Source organism: Podarcis cretensis (genome assembly GCF_951804945.1).
Source record: "Podarcis cretensis genome assembly, chromosome: 6".
Classification (NCBI taxonomy): Eukaryota; Metazoa; Chordata; class Lepidosauria; order Squamata; family Lacertidae; genus Podarcis; species Podarcis cretensis.
The window spans coordinates 60,639,289-60,663,983 of NC_137175.1; the positions used below are offsets into that span (position 1 = coordinate 60,639,289).

Consider the following 24,695-nt stretch of genomic DNA (forward strand, 5'->3'; position numbering starts at 1 on the left):
AATTTGTCTCATTTTCATTTAAAGGCACCAAAGTTGGTGACCATCACTACATCTTGTGAAAATGAGCTGTTGTGCTGTGTGTTTCTTTTGTCTAATGCCCTTTCAGATATGCGGTATATTTCAATTGGCAATCTAATGGACATCAGCAGACTTCTTCCCTTTTCCAGAAGCACAAAATGAATCTGCTCAGATTTCCGATCAGTACTGTTGCCTGACATCATTACCTGTACAATATGGCAACAATTCAGTGTGCACTAGGCTATAGCAATCACATCCTCACCCAAGTGCTATATTTCTAAAACTGTATCACATCAGCCACAGCTTAAACTTCCTGGCTACAGACAGCAGCAGCAGCCAAGAGGAAAATGAAACAAGGAATAAAAGGGATAACAGCTGCATTGCCACAGGCACCTGGCCCTAGAAATATGCTGGGAGAATGACAGACACACCCACCAGCCTAAGTCATTAGACACAACATATGGCAGGCTGTTGTTTGTGTTGTCGTGCTGTGACTGGATAGTTTTCACCATAGGTATAACTAAATTAAGACAGAGAGTCACTTTGTTGATGTGTCCCAGCCATCATGCAACACAGAACTGGCTACATGGAGCTTGAAAAGGCCATGAAGCCTTGATGAGAAATATTAAAAACATCCCCAGACCTCCTCCTTCCCCTATCATGTTTTCTGCCTGCCACTCAATAGATTCATTATATTAGTTCTTCATGCATAGAAAATATATACCTAGATACAGTAGATATAGACAGTAAGATGTATGAATAGGTGGCATAATGGGATGATATAACAACAACATGTAAATCTCAATGGAAATGTTGCCATAATGGGAATATGATCATCATGAGCATCATCAATACAAGCCAAGAATGAAGTTGCAGACTTGAGTGTAAGTAAGGAAAGGGGCAAAGAGCACTTAGACCTTGTGCTAATTTCCAGCTTCATAAACCCCAGTTTATGAAACTGGGAAATAAACCATAGTTTATGACACTGAGAAAGATTAACTGAACCTCAGCAGGGAATTCAAACAAATAGGGGATTCAGATAAAGAATGTTCAAATAAGCTCACTTTTAAAGAAAAAGATACTGGAAAGTTAATAAGGTAGAATCTAAATGTGGAGCAGCAGAAGGGAACCCTCTGGTTTCCACTGAAGATACGTTAACTGACAACCTCTTAATTTGTGAAAGTTTTTGGAAACAATGTGGAGAGTTGCCCTGAGCAGTGCAGGCTGGTCCATTAGGGCAAATGGGTCACTGCCCCACCAACCTCAGTCTGCCCTCAATCCCCAACTGTCTACCTCCTTACATACAACCAGCCAGGGGGTGGCTTTGCCTGTCGTTGGCTCTGGCTGCACCCACCGTTGGTCTACCAGTCCCAATGGGCACCAGGCATCACTTGCCTTGACATCTACCATAAACTAAAATAGCAATAGGTAAAACCTATGATTCCATAGCCTCTCCATTATTTGTCTCACATTTTCTAGCATTCATTCCAGTCTTCGCATCGCCAGAGCAAATTATCCTGTAATATAAGGACGAGAACCCAGAACATTACCGTCGTAATGACTCGTCATTCAGTTGCCTAAGAAATGATGCCAGAGTTGGTGTCATGACTGCAAAGTTAACCTCTGCCACCTGTGTATTTAGATGACTGAATGCCTTCCTTAATGAGGTAGTATGATTTATGTAGGGCTCATTTGCATTCATAATAAATTTATTAAGTGATTGTCTCCTCCCTTCCCTCTCTAAAGCTGCAGCTTGAATTACAGTAATTGGTGTTTAATCCTGCACTGACAAGGCATCAGATGAGTTCAAGCAATGTTAGATGCTCTTTCTCATCCTATTAAACAAAGCAGGGTTGTCAGCAATGAGGAAAAGTAGAGATTAGTAAGGTGCTGCTGAAGGCAGAGGTGATCTCTCCAAATGAAAAGACAAAACCAACACGACAATATTAAATAGTGCTAATGCAATTCAGTGTGCTGCATTGGCGCATTTGGGGCCATAAAGTATTGCCATTATGCCATGTGCCCCTGGAACATGTAAAAAATATATATAATGCAAATAGAAGATATTGAGGGGGAATGGTGACACCTCTAAGTACAGTTTATGCAACTTTGAAATTGCATGGTTACAATTAGCATGTCTAATTTTTAAAGAGCAGCCATGAAGATCAGTATCAGCATAGGAGAAGCAGTGCTCCCAATGAAAACAGTTTATTTATCCACCTTGGGACTGAGTCTGATTCTCCTTTGGCAGGTATTTGCATGCCACGTTGAGCTCCTTTGAGAAAAGGTGGGGAATAAACACATTTTAATGGTGTTTGTTGTGGGGAAAGATGCAAACAGAATGTGTTTTCTGTTACCTACAAAATATTTTGGAAAATTATTTGTTCACTCTGCATTTGGACACCTCTTAAGATATTGTAACCAGATTTTGCAAGACGGTTCCCAAGAATAGGTTTACATCTGTATTCTGATACAAAGACTCTCCTCCCTGCAAGAGAGGGCAGTGGTTGTGGCTGGGAGCCGGACTCCGCCTCAAGCAGGGGGGCGTTTGCCCCCTGCCTCCCACTCACCTGGCTGGCACCCCCGCCCTCGGCCAGGCACCCAACCAGGTGCCTTCAAGGGGGCGTGTACAGCAGCCTGAATTGCTGCGGCGCCAGCTTCCAGCCCTCTCTTTTTGTCGTCCCGTCACGAGTCACCCACCCTCCACTCCCTTAGAGCAGGGTTTCCAGTTTTCTTTTGGCCTTGCTATGGACCTTAGGTTGGTCACCCTGGTTGTCCAGGGGGCCTGGTAGGAGTTTTTCTATTTGGCATTAGGCTTTTTGGTTTTTTCGCCTACCTCGTAGCAATCGTCACAACTTTCGTGGTATTGGTGGGTAGGTTAGGCATTGGAATAATGTGTTGTGGTGTCGAAGGGCTAGGTGTGGCCATCGCCTGCGCCTTCAATTTTTGGGTATTCCGTTAAAGGAATCCGGCGGTCGTGTATTCTGTCCGATGCCTGCTTGGCAGGAGGCCATGGCACGACCCTCGGTGACATCAGGGGAGAGCCTGTAGTTGGATTAGCATCAACAGGCTCCACCTACTGGTGAATAAACCCCCCTTTGTTTTTTTTTACTCACCCCTCTCCAAGTGGGTGGAGTCAGCTGACGTAATCCAATGCCTAAACCAATACCTTTTCACTTGCTGTAATCAATAAAGTTGTGGCCTTTTCTTGCCCATTAACCTTATATCACGTGTCCTTGTGTTTCATTCCACTGCGCAGGGTTCGGGTCCTCGAGCCACAATTGGCCATCATTCTGAATCAAGATGGTGGACTGAACCTTTCAAAACTGCACTCATTTTAACCACTGATTTCAAAACTCTGTGGATTTTGGGATTAAGTTCCCGAGTAATACTAGGCTCCTAGTTTTCTCGCAAGCCAGAAACCATGGTTAAATCACATAAAACATCCATAACTGATGTTAAGATGTCAGCACCCATTTGTTGCATTTCTGTGAGCTGAATTTTATATCTCACAAGCCATGTTACCATGCTTCTGGGCTATACAGCCTGATCACAATAGCTAGCAGAAACTCAGTATTTCCTTTCTAAGTTGCTTGGAGACAAAGCAATATAAGCAACATGTGTCAGTGCCAAGAGTCTCAACAAAGGGCTTTGTTCAAAGAAGCTTTATTCCTAACGCCTCTTCAAAATCAATAAACACCTTTATACCTGCTTCTTCTTCTTTTTTGTCATCTAGGTACAGCATACAAATACCACCCAGAGTGACGGAGGGCTGTGGTGCTTTTATCTAGGTTTCCTACAGACTCATCCTTACTTGCATTTTGCAAACATGTGAAGGACTACCAGCAGGTGTTACTTTAACCACTGGCTGTTTTATAAATGCTAAGATGATGCACATGATTCAATAGGAACTGGTGCCTGGAAAGCATAGCCCTCCACATGCTCATCACTGATATATCCACCTTTCTTCCATGTCACAATAATAAGGCAGAACAAATTGTTCATCCTCATAAAATGACTTCTATATAAATTAAAGGCTAATTGACACCAAACATGTTGCATGCAGGGAGAACCCGAGGAAATGGGGCAAAACATTTTGGATCGCCACCCACACAGACCAATGCAGCACTTTATGCTTCTCTTTTGGGTTGGGGAAGAAATAATTCACCATGATTAGGGATGGGTGAATTTATCAATATTGGTTTTTCCCAGTTTCTCATTTTTCCAGGCTTAAATTCGGTTCTCTACATTGGCACATCAGTTTGATAAAAATAAAATTAAAAATCCTCATGAAAAGCTATCTGCATTCTAATGCAGACTTCTAATATATTTTTATCCAACTTTGCTTAGTATACATTTCTTTTTGTAAAACTATTTCCCTTAATGCAATGTGCCAAGAAATGCATTTTAAAACACATTTTACTCTCCCGTATTCATTTTTGTGCACATTACTTAGCTGGAGAACTGCATTGCAAAAGTCAGAGTTGTTGTGCTTCATTTTCCATGTGGTTCAGGAAATGTGAACTGAATTGAAGAATTTCTACCAGCTGAAAATCAGGCCTTTTTTTAAGGTAAGGGCATACCCTCCTTTTGCTATGTAGTGTGCCCAAATTTGGCTCCTATTGGCCTTTTAGTTAGTGTAGAACCTAAAATCAATCCGTAGATTTGCTAATGTAAAAATTATCTAATTTCTCTTCTCTGACTCATAAAAAACAGATGTGTTTCTTCCTCCTATTTCTGGAGGAACTGCTACAGTGGTGCTATGGTTTTAATGTTGATGTTTTTATGGTATCTTTACTATACTGTTCGTACACTGCCTTAAGTACATGGTGGAAGGCCAATAAAAAATGTAAATAATAATAACAATTCAAAATGTAGTAAGTCTATCCCCTGCTGTGTTTGATCACTGTGAATGGGGAAATGGACCTCTGCCCTCAAATGTCCTGGCCTGAGAGCACTTCTATACAAGCCCAGGATGTCTGCCCACCTTTGTTCCCTATATTAAGGCCCAGAAGGGCCTTTATTTCTCTTCCTTTCTCCTTTAGAAACCTAAGTAGCTGTAATGAGAATCAAAGGACTAGCATCAACGCAACACAACCTTTTAAAGAGCGGCCAACCAGGAATGTAAACACAAACATGATCATCATCTTTTTAGAGGTGGAAATTATTATTTGGTGGGGGGCCAGAGGAAGTAAATCAGAATGTGACATCTCAAGAAAGATGCAATGTTGCCATTGGGCTTATTTTACTAGGGTATATTACTTATTTAAAACCTTCTGCTCTGGAAAGAGTTCTTAATTGCTGGCTTTAGCCCTGAGTTCTGCAAACCAACATGTCTCATTTTGAAGCCAGAAATGCCTCTGCACCCCGTTTTTTTGTGTTTTTTCCCCCCTTGCTTTTGAGACACAATCCTGAACATGAGCCTTCACAGGTGTAAATATATCTAGAATGTATTTTTGCTGCCTCTTGTTCCAATATAACCATCTGGCCGTGACGTATCTCTGAGCAAAGGCGTAATTCCCACTCAAGAAAGTTGGAACAGCTCTTTGCCTAAAGCTATTTTCACTTATGAAAAAGACACATCATCACTAATCCAACTTCTGAAATCAAAATAGTACTTTTGCAGTCCAGAAATACTTAAGTCTTAAATGGCCTTGTTGACCTCAGAAAGAGATGTAAATAATTCTGTAGATCTACTCTGGGATAAACAGTCTGAGGATGGAAGAGCCTTACGAACAGTTAGGCAGAACGATGTGTGCTTGAACTATATAAAGGAGGCTTTCTTCCTTCCACTCTTCCCCCCACACCATGGGAGATATTTTTACTGAACAAGATCAAATGCGAACATAGTTGAAGTTTCTATGAATAGATCAGGAGGATGCTGGAAAAGCCATCCCACATGATAACCAGGCCATTGCTGTGTCTTCATTACAAAGGGAAAGCCTAAAATACTTTGCTCTCTGATCAGTTTTGGATCTAGATTGCAACTGAGGGTTGAAATAATGACGCTGACATCAGTAGCTGGGTTGAACTACAGGCCACTTTATTAAACATAACTATCAAAACCTGCAGAGGGAAACCATTGGTAAGGAAATTGCTACCCAATATCAGGCAGATGCCTTCAAATGTAAAAGTAGTCAGACTCTGCTTGAGGGCAAGGAGAGGCCATTTTACCTGTCCCCAACCCGAGCCACATCCTGAACATGCCTAGGAAGGCCTTCCTGTGTCACCATCCTTCTGAACAGATGAGGCAAGTTGGCCCCCAAAGAAGTCTTTAGACCAGCTCATAACTGTAAACTGACTATTTCTCCCCTTCCTCTTATAAATTTATGTTTCCTGCCAAAAATCTCCAAAAAAGTTTTCTCCCACCCGTCCAGAAACATTCAGAATTTGGGTGGGCCAAACATTCAGCCCAGCTCAAAAAAAGAAATCAGTTTTCTGTGATGGTAGGTATAATTGTGTCAGGTTTATCTTCAGGTAGTGTTTTACTGATGCATGTGTTTCTTACTATATTTATATCCTACCTTTCTCCCATAAGGAGGCATAGCTGCTTAGCTTCAGCCTTAGGTTATCTCAGATCATAGCCTGAGGTATTTGATCCTGTGCACTGTTAAACAGTCACACATAAAAGCTTTGTCGATAAAATTGCATGTGCAATCACATCAAGATGGTTGTCCTTTGCTGTGATTTATCAATGCCCATGGGGCAGGGGAAGGAAAGACCCAAATAAAAGCTGCAGCAAACTGTGCAAGCACAGAACTCTGTATAATACTTGGAAATAAATAATGGTGGGGATTCCTATTCATTCCACTTCAGAAACAAGACTAGGCAATTCAGAACTCCCCCAAAATTAGGGTCAAAAATTCAGACGACTCCGATTTCAGAAGCACTTCTAGTTTTCACATGGAGGAGCTCCACTTAACATATCAAAAGCTTCATACTGCACAAATTTATGGAGGCTCACAGTTAACAACTTAAAGCTCACAGCTTCAAATTCTAGCTAGCTAGTCAACCTGAACATTTCCCTCAAAATAACCCAGGCTCACAACCTTTATTCTTGAAAAACAAAAGGGCTTTTGATCCAGCCCTTAGCCATTGCCTTGATGACATGTGGGATCCTTTTTCAGTCTGAGGACCACATTCCCTTCTGGCCAACCTTGCCATGGTCACATGTCAGTGGTAGGTGGGGCCAGCTAGAACAATGGATGTAAATTTCACCTTTTTACAATAGTCTGGTTTGTATACACACTCACACATCCCACTCTAACCTCTATCCAGACAAACAAGAGGCGTTATCAGAGTTCAATGACACGTTCCACCAAGCAGAAACACTTTGGGAGGGAGGCAAAGCAGGGCCAGTGATGGGTGTAGCCTGAGAAGAGTTTGAAGGGTCTGATGTTCCTCACCCCTGGCCTAAATCTTCTTCTGGCTAAAATGACCAGAACATTTTATGGATTACTACATGCAGAATTAAACAGGGATTTGTGCATGATCTCATCATGGCAGCTCCTATAGCCACACACCCCAAGGAGAGTCCCAAAATGCAGGAAGCTGTGTTGATGTATTATATATCATTAGGGGAGAGTCACTGAAAAGAATCTGGCCTAATTCTCTACTTCCCTTTTATCACAAACTCAAAAGCCTCATTAGCTCCCTATTCACTTACCAGAGCAAGCAGAGCCAGTCATTTATCTTGCCATGCAAGACTCTGCATTCTGGGTGGAAGTCCCTGTAGTGCTAAGTGCAGTATGCATGCTGGGAATAAGGTATTTTCATGCACAGGGGCTTCCCCCCACATTCCCACTGGATGCTCCCACATCCCCCAATCTGCTCTGGATGTTTGGGCAAACCTCCAGAATATGTTTATGGGCACATGGAATGACTTAGATGGATGGAAGAGGGGGGAAGGAAGCCCCTCTGCATGAGCAGACACCATTCTCCACATGCGTACCCCACATAACAATATGTTGAATTCCACCCAGAGTTAGAAGGGGGAGCTTTGGGCAGCTTCATCAATTTTGACACTTGGATTGCTTTTCCTCTCAACGTGCAATCCAATGCAGGCCTTTAAATAAAACCTGATAGCTTCGTCCAAAAAAAATTCACTCCCAGCAGGCAGTTCAGAATTGCTGTGTTTTATTAAAGGACCAAGTAACATTCTTAAAGCACAGCTTTCACTGGTTTGTTTTAAGGAATTAAGAGGGATGAATAACAGCACAGCATAACCACAGGATGATAAATTTCAGTGTGCTGGAACTAATTTGTGAGACAACCCCACAAATTATCTTCATTGGGATGCCAAACAATTGAGTTTCCAGCTGGAGTTCCCCAGCCTGTGTTGATCTGAGTTCATTTTTGTGCTCAGCTCAGCACAGGATTGCTGGTAACCTGTGGATGTGATGAATCAGTTCAGATGACCACTTCACCAACAGCATGACTTGGTAAAGGTAAAGGTAAAGGTAAAGGTAAAGGTAAAGGTAAAGGTAAAGGTAAAGGGACCCCTGACCATTAGGTCCAGTCGTGACCGACTCTGGGGTTGCGGCACTCATCTCGCTTTATTGGCCGAGGGAGTCGGTGTACAGCTTCCGAGTCATGTGGCCAGCATGACTAAGTCGCTTCTGGCGAACCAGAGCAGCGCTCAGAAACACCGTTTACCCTCCCGCTGGAGCGGTACCTACTTATCTACTTGCACTTTGACATGCTTTCGAACTGCTAGGTTGGCAGGAGATGGGACTGAGCAATGGGAGCTCAGCCCGTCGTGGGGATTCAAACCGCTGACCTTCTGATCGGCAGGTCCTAGGCTCTGTGGTTTCAGCTAATCAAAACTAAGGTTGTGCTACAGCAAGACTGATCTGTGCATTGACACCAAGATTCCAAGAATATGCATAACATTCTGAGCATTTACAAGCTCTTGACACTCATCCCCCCCCCCGCCCCTTGATTACCATTACAGAAGGGGGGCAGCAAGGATGAGCCTGTCACTCCCATTCCACCCCCATTTCTGCAACACTCAGATAGTTGAATAACTGCAGTAGGGAGCCTATAGTGCTTTAATAAGTGCCCTACGTGATGTAAGGCCCTGATCTTCCAATGAGTAATTAACATCCATTTAAACTGTTCTGAAATAATTAAAACTAAAATAACAATCTCTTGAGCCAAACTGGACACAATGGAGGAGATCCATAATTAGAATCTCCTGAAGTTTTTCATGGGAACTTCCCAAAATGCTATCAGGAGAAACTCTCCATGCTGTTTTCCTGATTAAAATGTGCCTGTAAATTTATATTTGTTTCTTGGGGGGAACTTAGAGGCAGCAATTATAAAAACCAGAGGTAGAGTGGGTGGAGTTGGATTAAAATAATACTTTGAAAGGCCTCTGTTAAAATTGCCAAAGTCTGCACAGTCCCTTCAAAAAAAATTGAAGGTTGCAGTCCAGGTGATCTCATATAACAATTGGAGGAATTTGGAGATCACTGCTTGAGGGTTTTGGATACTGTAACTGAGTGGCTATCATGCATGCTTACACATACAGTCATACCTTGGAAGTTGAACGGAATCTATTCTGGAAGTCCATTCAACTTCCAAAACATTCAGAAACTAAATCATGGCTTCTGATTGGCTTTAGGAAGCTCCTATAGCCAATTGGAAGCCACAGAACGCTGCACGTTCGGCTTCCAAAAATAGTTCACAAACTGGAACAGTTACTTCCAGGTTTGTGGCGTTCAGAAGCCAAAACGTTAGAGAACTAAGCTGTTCGAAAACCAAGGTACGGCTGTATTCTTATTTCACGTGTGGTCTTGGATTTTCTACTCATAAAACATTTTAACGTGATTTCCATTGGGCTTTGGGTTCCTTCAGGCTTGTTTTGCATAATGCTAGGCCCATTATCTACTTTCATGTTGTTTTAAGTGGTTTAAAGGGGCTGGTGGCATTAAGTGTCATGAAGAGGAGACAGCAACTGGTGGCAGTTTTCCTTAACAGCAAGAGGCTTATAGGAAAAAACCAACAACTAGCAGTTCACTGGCTGCTCGCCCTATGTTTAAGTATGAAAGTCTGGCATTTCCTGGTATGGCAAGTGAGGAAGATCAACAGGTGGCTCCCAATAATCAGCTGATAGAAAGAAAATGTCACACACTTGTGTGCTCTTCCTTTCCATTTATTTTTTTCATGATCTAATCCCTATTCCAGGCCAGTTTCTAATTAGTAACTATACTTACTCCATGCTGCATTCTCTGTCCCTAGTCACCTGTGTTGCAGGACTGAAAATGGGACTTTGTAGAGTGCTTTTTAGGTGCTTCTCCTCGGTATTTTCATGCCACCAAATCCTTGCTTAGAACCTGCTTTAAATCTCTTCAATTCTCATTCTCTCACTTCTAAATGTGGCTTACAACCCCACATGCAACCCCTCATCTATTGAACGCTCCAGCTGTGTTTTGCTTTTCATTCTGCTAACTCAGGCATGCACATTTCATACAGAGAATCCAGAGAAATACCTGTGGAGATAATTTTGGCACACCTCTTACTTTACCACATATGAATAGAATACACACTAATTTAAGTTGAAATCATGGCTGTGATGAACCCTAATGGAAACCAATGTTAATTCCTGCATTTATGATACAATCTTAATTTCTAACTCAAGGACAGGAAGACAAACAAACCTCTGTCGTTTCCCAGAGGGAGAGGCTGCCCCCAGTGGTGAAAGAAAGCTCCTCTGGCACCGTGGTGCATGCGCGGTGCTGATACAGATGGCGCATGTGCAGTGTTGATACCGCTAGCGCCACTCGAGCGCCGTACGGAAGACGCTCGAGCGGCACCCATAACAATGGCGTGCACACCCTCAGCTGCCCTACAGTGAGTGTAGCCCTCGGCCACCTGCCATTTTGTCACCACCCCCCTCAGGGTGACACCCGGGGCAGACAACCCCGCGCCCCCCTTCCTACACCCCAGCTGCCCCAAGGATGTCATTTCAGGTGTCATTGAAAGGGCAGAAAATGGTTGATTTTGTGTTTCCATAATAAATAAATAAATAAATAATGCGAAATATATCAATGAAAGTCAGAGTTAAAAACAAGGTAACCTAAAAAAAATCAAAATAAAACCATATATAAATATTATATATATATATATATATATATATATATATATATATATAGTCATATCTCAGGTTGAAGTAGCTTCAGGTTAAGCATTTTCGGGTTGTGCTCCGCGGTGACCCAGAAGTAACGGAGTGTGTTACTTCCAGGTCTCGCCGCTCACGCATGCGCAGATGCTCAAAATGATGTCGCGCATGCGCGGAAGTGGCAAATCGCAACCCGCATCCGCGGATTGCGTTTGCTTCAGGATGTGAACAGGGCTCCGGAACGGATCCCGTTCGCATCCAGAGGTACTACTGTGTGTGTATACACACACATGCACGCGCACACAAAGTGGAGAAGACAAATAGATTTTTCGGTCTATATTAAAACACATATTTCAGTAGCCTTACCAAAACAAAAAAGTTTTTAGTTGTGCTATTTATTTTATTGTATTTTTTACTCACAGAGAGAGGCACTTTGGGGGTTTTCTGCTGCAAGGGACAAAATAATTTGGCTAGCTATAGGTATTTTATGCACCTGGGAAGGCACCATTTGTTTGCATCCCCTACCTGGACAAAGCCTTAAAAGTGGCACAGTAATCTTTCTTCTTTCCTTTTCTCACACAACACAATGTGGTTACAGAGGCAGATGCTGTTCCGTCAACATGCAGACTGGTATGTGTGTGTTTGCATGCTGAGACAGCTGTATGTGATTTTTACCAGCAAGTTGCAAAGTGTTACAGAAAGAGCCAGGAACCCTTACATTATTCACATTTCTTCTTTCAATTTGATGTGATGGGTTTTATTCTGAGTACGCAAACTTTCTATCAAATCAGTAGCATTTTATAGCCAAATCTACTATGAAACAAACAGCAGGCCACAAATCTGTCTCATCTCGTTTCTACAGACCCACATTCTCAAATACTTATGCACCCCAGGCCATTCTCCTGATTCCAGTTCTCCCTTCCCAAGCAGTGCAGTTGGAAATCTCATTTTTTAAAAAAGGAATACCCATATCATCCTGAAAAATCTATTTGGCTTTTCCTGTTTTCTCCCTCCTCCCCTGCTCCATTTTCATCAACTCTTAGGTTTCCTCCTTTGGACAGAACTGCTTATTCTGCTATCTGTTAATAATAATAATGCTAATAATTTTATTGTTTATACCCCATCCATCTGGCTGGGTTTCTCCAGCCACTCTTGGGCAGCTTCTAGCAAAATACAAAAAATAATAAAATGTCAGACATTAAAAACTTCCCTAAACAGGGCTGCCTTCAGATATCTTCTAAAAGTCGGATAGTTGTTTATTTCCTTGACATCTGACGGGAGGGCATTCCACAGGGCGGGCACCACTACCAAGAAAGCCCTCTGCCTGGTTTCCTGTAACCTCACTTCTCGCAGTGAGGGAACCTCCTGAAGGCCTCGGAAGTGGACCTTAGTGTCTGGGCTGAATGATGGAGGTGGAGATGCTCCTTCAGATATCCTGGGATGAGGCCATTTAGGGCATTAAAGGTCAGTACTAGCACTTGCTGTTTCAATACAGTGGAAGAGTATGTGGATGTAGTATGTTCATCTAATTGCATTCATTATAGTACTTTCTCGTGAGCTATTTTAGGATATTTTAGAGGAAAGGCAAGCATGACATTATGGAAGAAATCAGAGGCTGCTTTTCACCACTCCTACTTCCACCACCTAGCTTTACATTTTAAATAAAAATACTAAACACCAGTGAATTGAATGCTGGTTTAGCCTAGGGGTTATTTACTCAGTGAATATATAGTGACACTTCCTAGTTGAGCAAGGCCTTATGTGTGGCTGCTTCATTCTCAGTGATGATCCCACCGCACATACACCAGTGATCACTTGGAAGTACAAGGTACCTTCATTGCCTCCTTTGTGCAAATAATTCCTGGTGATTTGGAGCAGTAGTTGTATGCAGTCATTGGCTTGATATAACCAAAAATACCCCAGCTGGCTTCTCCTGCTGGTTTCTTCAGGACTCAATATTGGAGTGGGAGAGGTATCTCTGAATTAAAAAACTGGACCCACAACACAATAAAAGTTACAGTGGTACCTCGGGTTACATATGCTTCAGGTTACAGACGCTTCATGCTACAGACTCCGCTAACCCAGAAATAGTACCTCGGGTTAAGAACTTTGCTTCAGGATGAGAACGGAAATCATGCGGCAGCAGTGGGAGGCCCCATTAGCTAAAGTGGTACCTCAGGTTAAGAACAGTTTCAGGTTAAGAACGGATCTCCTGAATGAATTAAGTTATTAACCCGAGGTACCACTGTATCTCTGTCCTAGTAGAATCCTATGTGAGCATGTCCACAGGTTTGCCCAGCATTTAGATCAGGGTGTGGCACCTGTGGCCCTTCAGATGTTTTTGGACTCCAATTTCCATCTGCCCCAGTCAGCATGGGCAATTATCACTGATGATGGGAGTTGCAGTCCAGGAACATTAGGAGTATCACAAGTGTCACCTTCCTGATCTAGATATAATATATCAACTGCATCCCCCTTATCTATTACACCAATTATTCTAGTATAAATGCAGTTAGGTTCATCAGGCAAATTGTTCAATATTTATACATTTACAAGTTAGGTTTTTTTATGGACATTCACCTAATCATCACTTGCAGAAAAGAGGTCTTAAGTAAAAACTAACATAAAATAAAACATGAATAGGCCATTGATGATCATTAGCATATTTGACAGGGAAAAAAATACTATGGTGTAGAGGAAATGTAGAACTGTGCTGATACTTGCCACTATGGCCTCCCTCCTTTTTGATCCCAGTTCTCCGACAGGTATGCCTGAGACACTGTGTGCCAAGTAGCATATTGCAGAACACCCATGCTTCCTAGCAGCTACATCTTCTACTCAGAAGCAGTGCAAAGGAAGCCAGATGGAGTTCACTGTGGGTGCACAGTGGGAGATCAACTAAAGAACATGTCGCACTACCTGAACCTGGAGAGGCACACCTGTTACTTCCTTGTCTTTGATCTCTGGGAAAGCGGAACAACTCTCCAAAGGAGGTAAGGAGAAGATGAGTGCATTATTTCCAGCAATATTCTACACTGGATCACATACAGAAGCAGGTACCAATTAAAGATTGCGCAGCATGAAGCAGATCAGATGGTAGTTGCAATTGAACGGTATAATTCAACACCACAGAGTCACAATTCATGATGGAAGTTACGACACTACTGCCAAATGGAAGCAACAGTTTGTGATGAATATTGCTAGTAGTAAAATGTGGCATTGTGAAAATGAATGCTTCCTACTGACTAATGTGCCATGCATCCTAGCAGTTATTTCAAAAGGTTTCTCATAAATGTATTTGCAGAAGTTCTGAAAATCCCGCTTTATTTCAGACACCAAAATCTGATGACTATGCTATAACTGCCCTTGCAACTCAGAAATATTGCCAATAATACTCTAGTGATGTTGGCATTAGGTGCTCATGCACTTAACGACTGATGACTATTCGTGGAATTTTATACTGTTCTCTCCTCCGCTGCATGGTATCCAAAGGGAACAATTCAGGACTAGGAAGCAGAGCAAATAACTCAACCAAGGATTTGGTTCACACACTTCTGCTGTGCCCCCAAGTCAAGAATCCATCACCCAATGACAGCTGAAATGAAAACATGGCTGCTTGGGTGAAACTGATGCATAATTCTGAGGAATCTGTGCCCAGGAAATGTGGTGCAAATCATCCTTAACTGCTTACCTTGCTGAATTCCATATGTATTTGCAAGTCTGGATCAAGCATTTGTATCAACAGAAACACTTTCTAAATTATTCTAGAAAATAGATAGATGCAAAAACACTATATTAGTTGTCTCCAAGTCGATTTTTGAGGTTAGAAGGGAGACTACAGTATGAGATTCCTGTTAGGGTATCCACAGGAATAATTACATAGAGAAACTTCCTATGGAAGCAGTTCCCCCAGAAGACAGTTAAAGAGGTCAAAATGATAGTCTCTGTCTGCTCCACTGGGATGATCATAATCAACCTGAGCAAAAACTAATGGATTTGTTTCTACAGTGTCTTGCAACCAGTTTGCAGGAGTGCACAGCCGAAGTAGCAAGCTCAAGATGGGCAAAATGGGGGATTTAGTTCAAGGCACATAAGCCCTAAGTCATTTCCCAAGAAACATCCATCTAACCCACTTTAACCTTTAAAGTAAACCCCAATGTTCCAATTACATTTGTTAAGTATATATGCTATTTCACCTCTCTCCGAAGGAAGTCTCCCCTTTTTTCAAAGCTTCGGCAAAAGACAGTGTTCCATTTGTTTTCTATACAACATGAGCCACAGAAGATAAATAATTTACCAACAATTCTAAATCAAGCATGGTATATTTGCTACAGACTAAAGGATAGAGGGGATTACTTTAAGCAGAATTGTGTGAGTGTATGTGCCTATCCATCCATCCATCCATCATCCAGAACAGAAAACCTAGGCACTTTTCAGATGGAGGATAAGATTAAATATGCTATATATAGGCTTACAAATGTATCCTGTCATAGGGCTGCCAAGAGCTTCACAACATTTCAGCTATTAAGGATTAAAAGCTAATTATACATGCAAACTTCCCCTTTTCCTTTTCTCCTGTGAAACAGGGAAGTCACAGTATTTTTAGTTTAATATGGCTTCATTCTGGCAACTAATGTTGCATTTGCTGTGATTTACCTGATTTTATTTTATTTTCATCACAAGCCACTTTAAATTCCAAAGCTGTAGAGCAGAATAAAATAACAACAACAACAACAACAACAACAACAACAACAACAACAACAACAACAACAACAACAACATCATCATCATCATCATCATCATGGCCAGCTGCCCAGCTCCTAATATGACTTGATGGTCTTTTGCTAGAGTTTCAGCATTCAAATTCAAACAGGTCTCACTCTACTCATTTCCTAGATGGAAAGACTGTTTGGAATCCTTTCTTCATATATGCTACTTCAAGCAATTTGTGAAACAGTCATATACAAATGCACACACAAAGAATGCTTCAAAAAGCCTGCAACCAGCTGGCCAGATATTGAAGCAAATCCATTCTTCTAGCTGTTCTTTACATACAATTTTATCCAATTTACACAGAGATCTTCCCACTTCCATCAACTCCTTCAGTACATTATCAATCACTTTATTGGCATATTAGCAATCCTTTTATTGTGCTGTGTGCATTAAATTCATTGTCATGATATATTCAGCATTATTTGTACCTGTTAGCTTTGCTGAGCTGTAATAAGAGGACATATTCCTCACATACCCTTTTCTGACACAGCATGAGAGTGCCAAATGCATTATTGTGACAACAAAGAACTGCTACATACAAGCTGAACTTCCTTAAACCCAAGCTGAAATTCTAGGAACTGTTACCTGGGAATAAGTCCCATTGAACACAATAGGACTCATTTCTGAGCACACATCTATAGGATCAGATTGAACATCATTTCATGTCAGAAACTGCATTGTTTCTTGTGTGCATGTGCCTATGTATATCCATGGGAGGAGTTCAACATTATGCAAAGGTGATCATTCCATCAGGGCAAGCATATTTTAGCCCCATATAAATTGTGAAAATTGGCAAATCACAGAGGATACACAGGGGAGATGAAGGAGGAGGACCCCATTGCACAAGCAGGCATCCTTGCAGAAGGCTTCTGCTGACAGGACTCATTTGTATATATGGCAAAATAGACATATATAGATTTATAAGATACAGATACAATTTACTATTTTCTAATTAGATTTTTTTTAGAACCAATTGCGTATTTCCAAAATTGGAAAAAAAAATATGTAAATGAAAAGCAAGATAAAATATATGACCACACACACACTGTACATACTGAGTGTGAAATCCTAAGTCCCTAAGGTGACACTCCAGGAGCTAAAGGGAGGTCCACTGTGAAGATCATCCTTTGACCGGCAGTGGAAAGCTCCACCACTGTAGCTCCTCTGAGCAGAAAGGGCAAAATAGAGTCATTTCCAACTGATGCAGCCTCATAATGCAGTCCAAGCTAGACAGTGTGGTGGCCAGGTGTGTCCAGCATGGTATGAATTCATTGTCTGCTGATTTTCATGTATTTTGGAAGCACTGCACAAACTGCTTCACAATTCCTGTGCTCACTGCTTCCTAAGTGCCCAACAGCCAGCTGGTTGTTGAGCAATTTGGAAGTAATTGCACAAATTGGCCGTGCCTGTAAAGCCCCTTTTGACCAAGCCATGCCCTTACCTCCCTCCCACTCCCTATGTCATATATGATTTCATGTGCAAAGCAAGTAAGGGTGGGGTTTTGCTGAAATGGCCTCAGGGGCCAAATAGGGAGGCATGTTAGGCCAAATTTGTCCCATGAGGCAGAGGTTCCCAGCTCCTTTTCCTGGATCTAGGGATACAGCAAATGCATTTTTACTTTGGTCTCCTCAAAACACCTGTTTCCATGTTACGGAGAACCAGCAAGAGAAGAAGCTTGAGTGAGAGATGTTCCTTCTTTCTACACTTCTATCACAGTGTGTAAAAGTAAGACTTGGGATCTTCCTCATAATGGCATTTATAAGCCTCAGAAGCTTGGTGGTGTTCATGTTCTTCACTGATCTACAAGTTTCATTCTGTATGTTGCAGCAGAACAGACAGTTGAAATGCAGCTCACTTGCATTTCCTCTTTTTCTGCTGTTTACAGCATAGTAAATAACCAGGAACCTACATGCCTCATTGCTCATTATGCTGAAGGACTTCAGTTTACCTTGTTTTTAAAAGAAACAAAAACAACAAAAAGAAAGCCAAGCAAAATGTATATCTCTTCTTCTGGAAAGAGGTACAGAAAGCATGGACTCACTTAGAGCTAGAGCTAGGAGCTCTAAGTGAGCTCTAAGCAGAGGAAGTTGCAAAACATGTGTGCTAAGATGTTTTACGCCCACATTGTATGCCTCAATAAAACACCTGTCAAATAAATGTCAGTCTTCACTTTCATAATATATTGGGGCCACCAGGTCCTATCACACACAAATACCAAAGACTAAATCTGTACACTGCACAATATCCTTGAGCACAACAGATAACTGTTTTATAATAGTTGTTTGTTTTATAATAGTTGTTTCATGTAACTAAGTGATCGTAGATTGAGAAAGATCAGCCCAACAGTTCTCTGTATAAAATATGTTTCTTTTGTCTGAATTAAAAAGGACTTACTAATTCATGTCTATACTTTTACTGTCTGCCAATGCTAATTTAAAATGAAATACAGTCTGTCCTCCTGACCTTTGATTGTCTACTGCCATTAGAAGTCATGTTTGATAGTTGAAACAAACACAGTTCTTTCGACCAATAATAATAATAAAAGCATCAAATTACCTCAGTAATCTGTTTCTGGTCATGAAGCCTAGATCCACTTAGCAGTCACCATGCCTTGGCCACTGTTCAAAAGAAATAAATACCAATTAGGGAACTGGATTTGTAGCACCCTGCTTGTGGTTAACGCTTAGCTGGAATGAAATATTCAACGCAGCAATAGAGAAATTAAAATAATAATTTATTTGTCAGACAAATAAATATGAGGCACAGTGGTATATGGTTACCAAGCTCTGGCCTGGCCTCCTGCCATTCTGGCCAGCACTTATATTTCCTTAATCCAGCCCCCTTGCTCCTCCTGTGGCTGCCTCTGTCCAATCAGCCTGGTTGAAATTCCTATTGGCTGTTTGCTAGAACCAATCACAAAAGATACACCCATTTCCTTTTGCCCTTTTATGGGACACAAAGAGCTATCTATAAATGACAAATAAGTAGTAATATATCTTACATGTGTCTCAACAAGGAATCTTAATTACCAGCTCACCTCTTGCCCTCCTTGCCCTATTGCCTTCCAAAACAGATGGTTAATCTTGAATTTTTATCTTAAACATATGTCAAGGATTTTGAGTTCACATCAACATTGAGAGATCTCCTTCATTTGAAGGTTTCTAAACAAAAGGCCTGACAACCATATATCAGGAGTGCTCGATGGCGTCTCCTGTCTGGCAGGAGGTTGGGCTGGTGGCTGACTTAATTTCAGGATAGTTACAACTCTTACAACTATATGAAATAAGAATCTAGCATTTCTTAAATCCTTTGCATAATTATATTTAAACTAATATATTTAATACATAAATAACCTTTTAAAAGGAAAAGAAATCTTAAAAGGATCTTAGTTTAAGAAAGAAACAGCTTTAGAAAAGACTTCCCAAAAATGCTCTCTTTCTGCCAGCCAGACCAGTTGCTTTTTCAATTTGCTCTTGGCCTTTTTAACCTTAGGAAGAAGATATGGCTCATTTTACTATTTATCAACCCTTAATTTGTAGGGTCAGTGTAACCTTGGCTCTCAGCCTGTAATTCCCTTTTTACGACTTTGAGAATTGTTTTCTGCTATAAATCAGGGGGCCCCCTTGTCTAGGAGAAAAAACATCTTGCCAGGGTTTTTCTAGGCAGCTGCTCTTCTGCCTGGCATGAACATTTGAAAATCTTTAAGCTCATTTTAAAATACAAGCCCTGATTAAACATATAAGCTTTAATAAAAATGCAGGCTTATGATTAGATGCCTCAGATTTACAAATACAGATAACTCAGCCAGTAGAGCATGAGACTCTTAATATCAGGAGAGTGGGTTCAAGCCCCATGTTGGACAAAAGATCCCTGCATTGCTGGGAGGTTGGACTAGCATCACCTTGTGGTCCCTTCCAACTCTACAATTTCATGATTCGATCTGTCATTAGTTTGGTTGACTGAGCTTTTATCAAGCAGATCCATGGAGGAATATAGAATAAAGAACATCTGGGGGAAACCAAACCAGATTAAGGGCAATTCACACAATCACTTGGGACCAGTAATTATCAAGGAATAAAATTATCATCTTTTGATAACGTATCCTCCATGTAACATTTTGTTCACATGGTAAATAAATGCCTATTGGTGGCAGTGACTGGTGACTATTCATGCAATCAACTTGAGAGAGACACAATAATCATATGATCAACATGGGCATGCTTATTGTTTCTCAGTCATCCCATTATTCTTAATATTACATTTTAAGGTCACCTTTCACAGATATGACCAAAAATGTTGCAAAAATGGTCCACAATGCTGGTTTAAGAAGGGTGGACTAATTTAGCACTTCAGATTTGTCTAGAACCCTGCGGCTCTTCTTTGTATAACTATACAGATATGTGAGGGCCTTGGTTTTTGTTTTGTTTTTCCGTTGCTAAGAAAGCCCCCCCCCCCAATGGCTTTAATCTCCACCTTTTCTTCTGCACACATAAAAGTCATACACTTGGTGTGTTCAATGAGTCTTTAGGAATAATAGAGTCAATCCTTTAAGAACCAATATGCTGTGGTGGACATTTCAAGGAGAGAAAAAGAGCAGATATATTAAAACAATTTCAGCAATTTCCTTTGGTATTGAAAGTTGTGACCCTTTGAATAGCAGCTCCAATGCATTTCTATTTAATGGCACAGATCTACATATAAAGCCCTAAGGCTTGGAATACACACAGAAGCCTCATGTATTTATTTTATGAAGAGTAACATTAACTTAGGAATACTTTGATGAATGTTGAGTAGGGCTTTGCCGCTCTGTGTGTGCGCGCACGTGTGTGTGTGTGTGTGTCAAAAGAAGTCTGCAGCATTTTGAGCGTACATACTGTGATACACACAGTTTTTCAAAAATTTGTCTGCAAATATAATACTAAAATAAATCCTCATGTCACATACAGTTGTACCTTGGAAGTTGAACAGAATCTGTTCCGGAAGTCCATTTGACTTTCAAAACATTTGGAAACCAAATGCAGCTTCTGATTGGCTGCCGTGGAAGCCCCATCAGATGTTTGGCTTCCAAAAGAACATTTGAAAACTGGAACAATCACTTCCGGTTTTTTATCATCCCAGAGCCGATTTGTTCAGGAGCCAAGGCATTTGAGATCCAAGGTATGAATGTACTACTTTCCAGTTTGACCTTGACATCTTTCCTACTAATATTTAATAGGATTTTTAACCCAAAACAAGACCCAGGAAGTTCACACCACAAAATATGTTCTGAAAGTATGCTAATTTCACCTCCCACCCCCAAAGAAACCTGCCCAAATGTGGAATAATGTTCTAGGTCTAGATTGCTGCCCTGGTGTTGCTGGAGTACATCTGTTGCTGGACAATTATCCCAGACTATTGGCAATGTTGACTGAGACTGATAAGGGATGGAGTCCAACAGCATCTGGGGAACCAAAAATTTCCATCCTCTCTTTTATGGAGAAATCGGGTTCCTATACGATTCCCACAAACCATGCTGGCTTTCAGCACTTTTTTTGTTTCAAGAGTGTCAGTTGAAATTAATTTATTAATTCATAAAAAACTTTAAGGCAAGTTTCTTGCATCTTTGTTCCCTGAATATCTGTCCCATTTCCAGTCCATAACTCCATTAGGAGCAGATGGGAAAGGAAGGAAAATTCAGGACCTTGGATAAGGACTAAAGTACAAGTTCAGGACCATGGTTAATGATCCTGCAGCTGAGTCAGAAAACACAAGCTATCTCAGAAGTATCTTGGAACAACTGGCAGAGCCTTATATTGTGGGCTAGGTAGTCAAGATGGAACCCTACCTGCTAAGTGTCCATCTGCAGCCAGTTGCTTTTTAAGCAGTGGTTTTTCTAGCAGTGGGGACTGTTTCAGAGAAAAATCCTGGGAGTTCTCCCAGTCCTCTGAGATGTCTGTGGTCCAGACTTGGGTGTTTTAGAGTTGAGATGCCAGTGGACACACTGTGCAAGGACCAGGAAGTGGAGGAATCTTCTCCTCAGTGCTGCTGCTGTAGGAGGATTCTTGGCCTGGGGCCATGACAATAGGGAAGGCTTTAAACTGCTCACCACCCTCAGAGATTTCAATGCAGCCAAGATCATTGTTCCTGTACTTGAGTATTGCTGTGTTTTGGGTTGTTTTTGTTTTAAAAAAGTCTATTTGGGGTATAATTTTTGCATATAATGAGTCAAATACCCGCTGCCTTGAGGGACATCTTCAGGAGAGAGAAAAGGCTAAGTAGTAAACCCTACATAAATCTGGAGTGGAGTCCCTAAAACAGTTGGATAATGTCCTGTATGCCTCCTTCCAGCAATTCCTTGGCAAAGTTGGTGCCAAATATATTGCTCTCCTTTCCTTTAGATCAAATCAGAGAGACCAGCAAGGTCTTGTCATCTGGGCAGCCCAGGACCTCCATACATACTACTCAGGCTTGTGCCCCAGAGAGGTCACTTTGGTGCTGCCAACACAGCAAGAACAACATGGGAGGAAGCAGTTACAAGTTACCAGTCTCTGCAGTCACAGCAGGTGATCTGATTCTCCAGCAATTTGACTTCACCCCTGGTGGTGCACTCCATTGTCTCACAAGACAAAAACAACAACAACCACCCAAAATAATACACAACCCCCATATCGTATGCTAAATATAAAAGAGTCAAATTGTGGGCTGTACCAGATTTATGGAGCATAATTTGCCTATATCTATATATCTATATCTATATCTATATCTATATCTATCTATATATCATACAGCTATATAAATTGTTGTATGCATCTGTTTATGTGCTCCTTACTTAGGGGATCTGGAGTGTATACTGTATGTATGCAATATATTATGCTTATAATAAATATAATAATGTGAATGAGGTGTGATAACTTCATTCTTTGCAGAACTGAGTGTTTTTGCTTCTGTTAAGGAGTGAGATAGGTTAAAAAAAAATCAACCCTGTGTAGATAAGCTTGACATCAAGATTTTCAGACAATTCCATTCTGAGTTTGGGGAGTGTGTGTGTGTGCGCGCGCTGTAAAAATGCTTCTTATGTGTGTATTATTTTTGCTTTGAGTACTTATTTACTGTTTATTATCTTATTGTATGGTTTTGCTTTGATTGCCTGTCTTCTATTGTCACCAGCTGTCTTGTACAAGGACACTTACAGGTGGAATAGCAGAACAAAATAAATTTGTGTCTGCAGTGTGCAGGGAAGGAGAAAGCAAGATCTTGAAGAGGTTGGTTCTGTTCTGTGTAGCTTTGTAGATTCTGCTTCCATGCAAGAGGCTAGACAAGGACTTCAGACTATTCATCCCTTCCTCAGTGCACGCACACACACTTTATGACTTTCATGACTCCATGCAGCAGGCATAACACACTCCAGACAACCCATTTTCAGGGGATTATATGGCTCTTCTCAGGTAGTTAAAGTCACTCAACCTTTTGACCTTGTGTCCCCTAACACTCCTAGAAGCATAATCACCCAGGAATGCACCACTTGTCATGTGTGTCTTATTACTGAAATAAAAAGATCAGCCATTCAGCAACCTGAGCTGTAGCATCGGGTTCATTTGGTGTATACATTATGATGAGAAAATAACATAAACTTAATAAGCTACACTGTTAATTAGCACATTGTCTCACTAGGGAGATGAGATACATAAATAAAATTAAGAATGATTAAGTGGAGAGGAGGCAGAGAAGTCAAACTGGAATAAACAGCATTTCTCAGGTCATTGGCTTAAATACTGATATTGCATGCTAGGATAATGCTTACATAAGAAAAGTAAATCTATGAACGCTAGACATTCGCAGGCACTCAAGCTGAACGTCACAGCCAATGGGCTCCTGGTTTGCTTTTGCTGAATGAGACTATAAGAACCAGGCTAGGTCAATGGTCCATCCCCTGCCTGGCTCTTAATTGTACATTGATAACATAATTTATATGAACAAAGTGGATTTCAGGTTAGCATGGTGGCCAACCTGTGTGCTTCCAAACAATTCTCTCTGTTACCTGGGCATTCCTGTGAATACCCCTCCCCCAGCAGCCACAGGAACTAGAAACTTGTGTGTATGTGTATGTGTATGTGTATGTGTATGTGTATGTGTATGTGTATGTGATTATTATTATTGCCACTCAGGTCCTGCTTTTAGGCTTCCCATAGACACCTGATATGATTATCTCAGTAAGAACAGGATGCTGGACTATATAGGCCTTTCATGGGGCTCTATTTATGTCATTATTCTCAGGAGGGGAGGAGATTCATCATCACAATTATTGTACAGTCATTACTCCAAACTTTTCTAAAAGCCTTGCCCTACATTAGTATTTAGGTTGGCTGGGGGAAGCATTACTGTCCATTGCACTGCTATAATAACTAAATAATAAGGTCATATTCATTACATGGGAAAGGCCCCTGAAAGCTGACTTACTAAAGCACCACAGAAAAAACCGTAGTACAGTTAAATGCCATAACAAAACAGTACATGACTAATCTACCCCCCCAAAAAAAACCTTTAGGCAGAAATCCTTTTCTCCCTAATTCCCGAGAATCCAACCCCCCCACACACACTTTTTAGAAAGAGACCTCTAGTGGCTAGCTTCTGCCTGATTTAGATGCATAGTAGTATTTTTTCAAAACACACACACACCCAGATGGACAAGATGCATGTTTACATAGCCACATAGCATCTTATATAGCATCTCCAGGCACTCCTGTCTTCCACTGCCTCCCGCAGCTTGGTCAAACTCATGCTGGTAGCTTCGAGAACACTGTCC

General features: G+C 41.2%; 1 protein-coding gene across 2 annotated transcripts in view; it reads right to left on the reverse strand.

Moving 5' to 3' along the window:
• DAB1 (DAB adaptor protein 1) overlaps positions 1–24,695 on the reverse strand; it is a 666,637-nt gene that overhangs the window by 269,268 nt on the left and 372,674 nt on the right. For both annotated transcript variants that reach the window (XM_079982111.1, XM_079982112.1), the window contains one exon: positions 18,470–18,531. The gene's annotated coding sequence lies outside the window, so the exon portion shown is untranslated. The remainder of the gene's footprint in view (positions 1–18,469; positions 18,532–24,695) is intronic.